Source organism: Octopus sinensis, linkage group LG9 (genome assembly GCF_006345805.1).
Source record: "Octopus sinensis linkage group LG9, ASM634580v1, whole genome shotgun sequence".
In the NCBI taxonomy this organism is placed as follows: Eukaryota; Metazoa; Mollusca; class Cephalopoda; order Octopoda; family Octopodidae; genus Octopus; species Octopus sinensis.
This window is the reverse complement of record NC_043005.1, coordinates 109,402,037-109,409,536: the sequence shown is the minus strand read 5'-3', so window position 1 is coordinate 109,409,536 and position 7,500 is coordinate 109,402,037. Positions and strand designations below refer to the sequence as shown.

At 31.5% G+C, this 7,500-nt stretch overlaps 1 long non-coding RNA gene across 1 annotated transcript in view; it reads left to right on the top strand.

Annotated features, from left to right (window-relative positions):
* LOC118764732 overlaps window positions 1-330 on the top strand; it is a 29,147-nt gene extending 28,817 nt beyond the window's left edge. The window contains exon 3 of the long non-coding RNA XR_005000535.1: window positions 181-330. This is a non-coding gene — a long non-coding RNA (uncharacterized LOC118764732). The remainder of the gene's footprint in view (window positions 1-180) is intronic.
* Window positions 331-7,500: the final 7,170 nt, after the last annotated feature.

Below are 7,500 nucleotides of genomic sequence, written 5' to 3'. Positions count from 1 at the left end.
GAAATACACCACGACGTCTACAAACTTTTGAACTGTTCGTAAAAACTGTCCTTTTCGTTTTCACTTTATTTTTTTTCATATTTTTCTCATATATTATATTTTTCTACATTCATTTCATGTCACTTGACCCTGTCATCTCCCCTACTGTCCCTCTTGCATCTGACCACTGTCAGAAGTCAGGACGGCATGATAGATCATTAGATCCTACACACATTTTTTTTCTCTCCTTGTTTTTTTCTGTGTATCTTTCTGTTGAAGAGCGTAGGCTTGAAACGTAAAAGACTTTTTCTATTCCTGAGCGTTATACTAATACATCTGTTTGTTTGTACTCCACCTGCCTTCATCTTTTGTTTATTTTCGTAAACTTTCCCCTTATATATACATATATATGTATATATATATATATGCGTATATATATATATATATATATATATATATACATACACCTATATATATATAACAATCTATGGTGGCATAGTTGAGGTGATATATTAGAGATGACATACTGAGGTGCAACATTGAAGAGTCACATTAAAAGTGGCAAGTGAGAGGAGATATATTACAACTTAGAGTTTAGTGGGGGGGGGGCGAAATGCAATAAAGTAATAAAATTGAAAAGAAACATTCATAAAAGATGGGGAAAAATTTGTAAAGAAATTAGAAACTGAGATTTAAAAGAAAAGGTAGGATTGAGAAGAAGAAGATGAAGAAGAAGGTGAAGAAGAAGGAGAAGGAAGAAGATGATGATGATGATGATGAAGAAGAAGGTGAAGAAGAAGGAGAAGGAAGAAGATGATGATGATGATGATGAAGAAGAGGAAGAAGAAAATGATGATGATGAAGAAGGAGAAGAAGAAGAATGGGAGAAGGTGGTGGTGGGGAGGAGGGGAGGAGGAACAAAGCAGAAAAAAGAGAGGAAAGAGGAGAAGGAAAAGAAGAAAAGGAGAAAGGGGAAGAAGGAGGAAAGGGAAAAAGAAAGAAGTGGAAGATAAAAGGAGGAAGAAGAAGAAGTGAAAGAAGAAGAAGAAGAAGAAGACAAAGACTTAGTGTAAGATGAACCAATCTGCAATGGCAACAACCAGCAATAACAATCAAAAACAATAACATCAACATCAACATCAGTAACAACAATATCAACCACAAAAACAACAATAGCAAAAACAATAACTAAACAACATCAATTGCCACAGCAACCCCCCCCCCCAATAACACCGATGACAACAAAGTGACAATAATGTCATAAAACAAATTATAATGACAATGAAAAAAAAAATGAAGAAAGAATATATAAAAATTGTAATATAAATAAAAATAAAAATGACTAAATCGTTAAATATAGTTTAAAATTACAAAAATACATAAAATTTACAAAGTATCTTCCCTCTTTTCCTTTAAAAAAAATTTAAATAATAATATAATTAATACGATAAAAATAAATAATAAAAGAAAAATAATGAAATAAAATGAAATAAAACTAATAAAATAAAAATAATAAAATAAAAATAATAATATAATTAATATAGAAAGCAACTGGATTTTGTTATATTTTGACTGGTTTTTGATTTTATATTTGTTATTTTATCATTTCCGCTTCATCCTTTCTCTCCTCTTTGCCATCCCCTTCTCATTCACCTTCTTTCCTCCCACTATTTCAAACACACATACATACGCACATACATGCACACACGCATGCACCCCTCCACCAGTGCTCTCTTTCTCCCTCATTTAATTTAATTATTCTATTGATTTTTACAAATCTTTCATCTTTCTTCTTTTCTTTCTTGTTGTTGACTTATTTACCTTCTTTTTCTTCTTCTTCGTCTTCTTCTTATTCGTCTTCTCCCCATCGTCCTCTTCCTTTTCTTCTTTTTCTCCCTCCCCATCCTCTTCTTCCTTTTCTTCCTCCCCATCCTCCTCTTCCTTTTCTTCTTTTTCTTCCAGCCCACCTCCTTCACCTCTCTTTCTTCTTTCTTCTCTTTCACTACCTCCTCCATCTCCACAATCTACTCCACCTCTTCTTTCACCATCTAGTCTTCTTATTCTTCTTCTTCATCCTCCTCCTCCTCCTCCTCATCATCATCATCATCATCATCATCATCATCCTCATCCGCTACTTCTTCTCTTCCTCCTCCTCCTCCTTCCTCCTCTTTATCTCGAAGCATGTAACAACAACCACACAACACATGCAGAGTGCAAACATCAAACACCAATCCAGTGCAACCCACACACCACCCATACACCACACCAGGGGTTTCCCCAACTTATTTTGGTCATAGAATACTTATATTTTACGGATAAAACCTGCCCCACAAAACAAAACCCAAATACAAATACATATTTAGAATCATAACATATACATAAATAAAACATAATTTAAATAATCTCCCCACCATTGGCCCACCAGCATTACATCTTCTCATTATAGACACCACAACTTCTTCACTCACCTTGTTAACTACCACCACCACCACCACTTCTTGCCTCCACCCCTCCATATCGTCAACAACTTCATTTTAAAAATTGATTACAAACGTAAGAAGAAAAAATTTATAAAATAATAAAACAAGAAGCAAAATAAAACACATAAATGAAAATAAGAAATATAATAACAACTACAAGAAGAGCAACAACCACAATAACAAGAGCAATCACAACATTAAGAATCATAACGACAATAACAACAAGACGAAGAATAGAAACAATAGCAAAAACAATTACAAGAAGAGCAATAAATATAACAACATTAACAGCAATGAAAGCAACAAAAATAAAAACAAATATCAATAAGAATAACAATACAAAATAGCAACAAAGAAAAGTAGTGAAAATGACGACAATAATAATAACAATAACAATATCAGGAGCAACAACAACAATAATTGCAACAAAAATAATGGCAGAAACAGCAACAGTAGCAATAACAACAAAAACTGAGCATTTCCCAACCAACCATCAGTAAAATGAACTCTTAAATTGAAAAACTGTAAATAATGAAAAAAAATTCCCCCTTCCCACTGCCGTCCCCACTATTCCTGTCTCAACCCCCTCCATTCCGCCACTACCACTTATTTCATGCACACTTGCCCTTCAAGAAATAGCAGCCAAATTGTCCTCAAATGACTCTTTATTGGCTTAAAAATGGGAGGGCTCATTAAATGCTGTAATCCTAGATACCTCTACTGACAACGACCTCCCCCCACCTCTGCTCTGCCCTACCCACCACTATTTCACCTCCTATCCACTTCTACACACCACCCCAAATTTTCCCCAACAATACACTGCACAACATTACCACAAAAGAAAAAAAAAACAACAATAATTTTGAAAACTTTCCGCTCCTCCCAACTACTTCCCTCCCCATATCATCATGAAGACAAATTCAATATTTCTCGCTCTGTCGACAGCAATTTCTATTGACTGTGAAATTTATTGATCGTTTCCTTAACTTCAATTTACAACACATTATTATTATTATTGTTATTATTATTATTATTATTATTATTATTATTATTATTATTTTATTATTATTATTATTATTATTACTATTGCCATTTTTGTTGTTTTGTTTTCTGTTTTTGTAAAATATATAAAACTTCAAAAACAGAAAAATTGTAATAACTAAGAATAAAAAAAACTGCTACTACTACTACTACTACTACTACTAATAATAATAATAATAATAATAATAATAATAATAATAATAATAATAATCATACCAATAAAAATAACAACAAATAATAATAATAATAATGATACTTTTGGTTTCTATGTAGTTTGTAATTTTTTTGTATTTTTACGGCATTTTTATCTTTTACGCTATTTTAATTTCTTTTACAGTATTTCATTTTTTACAAGATTTTATTTTATTTTACAATATTTCATTTGTTTTTTATCTAAATTTTTTTATGCTTATATATTTTATATTTTCATCTTTATCTTTAAATTTCTTTTTCAACATTTTATTTTTTTACATTTTTTAACTTCATGTTTTCACATTTTATTCTTTCTTTTTTCTAAATATCTTATATTTTATATTTTACTTATATTATATTTTGTTCATATTTTAGACATTTTCAGATTTTATATTTTATGATATTTTATTGCCCTTTTTTACTCTATATTTATATGATCTTTTTATATTTTACACTATTTTATTGCATTTTTTCCCCATTATGTCCTTATGATATTTTTACGATATTTATATTCCATTGAACAGGTTTTAAATTTTTTTCAGATGTTTGTTCATTTTAGGGGGCATTTTGATTTATTTCATAAACGATTTAATTTTTTCAAAATGTTTTCTCTAGTTTATTACTACTTTTTTTACAGTGCTTCTGTATGTGATGTATGTATGTGAACACAAGAGTATGTGATACAGGTCTGTATACATGAGCATCTGTAGTATGTAAATACGCATGAATATGTAAGTGCATGAATGTGTATGTAAATATATATGTATATGAGAGTGTACACATATATATGTATAAGTGTGTTTTTGCGTATATTTTTTGCATGCATTTGTATATATGTGTATGCATATGTGTGTACGTGCCAGTAGTGAAGGCAATTAAAGAAAATAAATCAATTTAAAAAAGCAATTTCATAAGATACAATAATAAAAAGACAATAAAAACCAAAATATATTAAGTCGGCCAATTAAAGATGGAAGAATAGAAAGAAAGAGTGAGGGAGTGAAGCAAAGAAGGGGAAAGACACAGAAAGGAAGAGAATGGACAACAGGGAAGGAGGGAGAGGGCAAGTGGTTATTTGTCGCTAGAAACCATTATAATTAGCTAAAGTCTGGAATCCAAAGAAAGTGGTGGTGAAGGTGGTGATGGGGTTTTGATGTTGGCAAAAATAAATATATTTGAATATAATCTTTATATCCAACTTAACATGGATGCCTTGTTAGAACACCAAATACTGTGTTGCTCGTCTTGAGTGACCCTCTCGTATAGGTGCTTGGGGCATAAAAGCACACACATAGATTGTAGCAGATGAAGTTCAACTGTCATGGGCATCTGAATTCCAATATCACATAATTTCAGTCTGCTGGACTTCATCAGTATGAAGCACCAATCACTGAATACTAAGTTACAATGAGTTAATTTGGTAGGAGTCCAAAATCTGCCTGATTTATGTAGACAGATCTATGATTTACCCTTTAGCATACAGATTATTTTGTTGAATGCATTGCTTATTTAATCATGTTATTTTTAATTAATTATGTATTTATCTTGCAATTTTGAGATTTTAACGATGTGATTGTTTATGTTAAGAATGACATTGCAGGGTAGGTGTGAGGCCAGATATGACCAGTTTGAATGCTATAAAGTTAATTATGTTCCAGCCTTGACCACCACATCTATTTTTCCAGGATTAGTGTAACCTAGACAGCATTATACAGTATGTTCTTCCATTTTTGCCTTTTCTTTTTGAAATTTGAAGATGTGATTTTAAGAAGATTTGACTGATATTTCTAATTATTCAACTGAGCAATAAAAGCCCATATCTCAGCTTGATAGATTGCTGCAGAATTGCAGAAACAGTATATTTTGTGGCCTTGAGTAACTTTCCTTTGCTATTTAGTATTTCATGTTTGGGGTTGAAAAACAAAGTACCAGCTAAGTACCAGGGTCCATTGATTGTTGTTCCTTGTTGTTAATATTCATAGTTTTGTGTTGACTTTGCCTTTGTTTTTTGGGGGTCAATGAAATAAGTACCAGTTGAACAATGGGGTCAATGTAATCAACTCGCCCCCTAAAATGACTGGTCTTGTGCCAAAATCTGAAACCAATATTCATGGTTTTGTGGCTATAAAAAAATAACAGAACTGTGATGTGACAAAAGATCTAGAGTTCCAGGTAAACTGACAATATGTAATTTAGTCATGTCTCTTAATGTTGGGAGTTCAATGCTTGTCAAAGTTGACATTACCATTCTGGGACAAGTGCAAATAAAGAAGTAATCAAATATAAATCAAATCAATGGATTTGGTCTTAATTGATTATAATTCTTCTTTTTTAAACATTGCACCACTGAGCATAAACTAGCTTTAAAATATATTCTTTTACTCTTTTATTTGTTTCAGTCATTTGACTTCAGCCATGCTGGAGCATTGCCTCGAAGGGTTTTAGTCAAACAAATCGATGGCGGTGGTGGTCGTCGTCGTCGTCGTGATGGTGGTGGTGGTGGTCGTCGTGGTACTGTGTTCAATCTCTCCAGGGATTGAGAATAAAGAAAAACATTACTTGTTACTTGTCCTCCAAAGAAGCACTGTGAAGGAGACTTGGAAAACTTTTCTTCATTCAAACTTAGCACAAAAGTAATTTTAGTTTGATACCAATAAATAAAATTTTTGCTATGACAGACCATCCTCAGTTTCCTTGGACACAGGCATTATATAGATACACACACACACACATGCACACACACTCACACACACATGCACACACACACACACACATAGACACACACATGCACATATGTATATACACACATACACATACATATATATAATTTAGCATATATGTACATATATATATATACATACACATATATATATGTATGTATATATGTATATATATATATATTATATATATATATATATGTATATCTGTATATATATATGTATATATTTATATATATATATATACTTATGTATATACATATATATGCATATATATACATATATATATATATATATATATATACATATATATATATATACATGCATATACATATGTATATGTATGTGTATATATATATATATGTATATATATACATATATATACATATGTATATGTGTATATATATATACATGCATATACATATGTATATGTATGTGTATATATATATATATGTATATATATACATATATATACATATGTATATGTGTATATATATATATGTATGTTTTTATATACACACACATATACATATGTATATATTGCGCAGACACACAATACACATACACACTCATAAGGATATATAAAGAGAGAGATAGCAATACACTGACTCAAAGTATAATACAAATAAGTACAAAGAAAGTTAGAGAAAGAGAGCGAGAGAGAGAATGTGGGAAAAGGCCCAAAGAGTTAGAGAGAGAGAGAGAGAGAGAGAGAGAGAGAGAGAGAGAGAGAGAGAGAGAGTAACTGAGAATGAAGTGAAAAAATTCCTAGATGATGTAAGAGAGTGTCTGACATATAAAAGACTTCATCATTACATGTGATATGACACGTGTACAGTGACAGAAATGCAAGGATGTGGAGTGTATGGACGCTGATTGAATTTCCCTTGCCTATCCTAGCAGGTAGGCAAAATGTGAACGCATGTGTGCATCTGTGTGTATGTGTGAGTGTGTATGCATGCATGCATGCGTATGTGTGTGTACGTGGCACTGTATTACACAATTAGCTTATACATCGAGATATCCTCCTGGGAAATTGTGTTTTCCTTCTGTCATTGTTCTTTATATCCATCTAAATATGCACGTATATA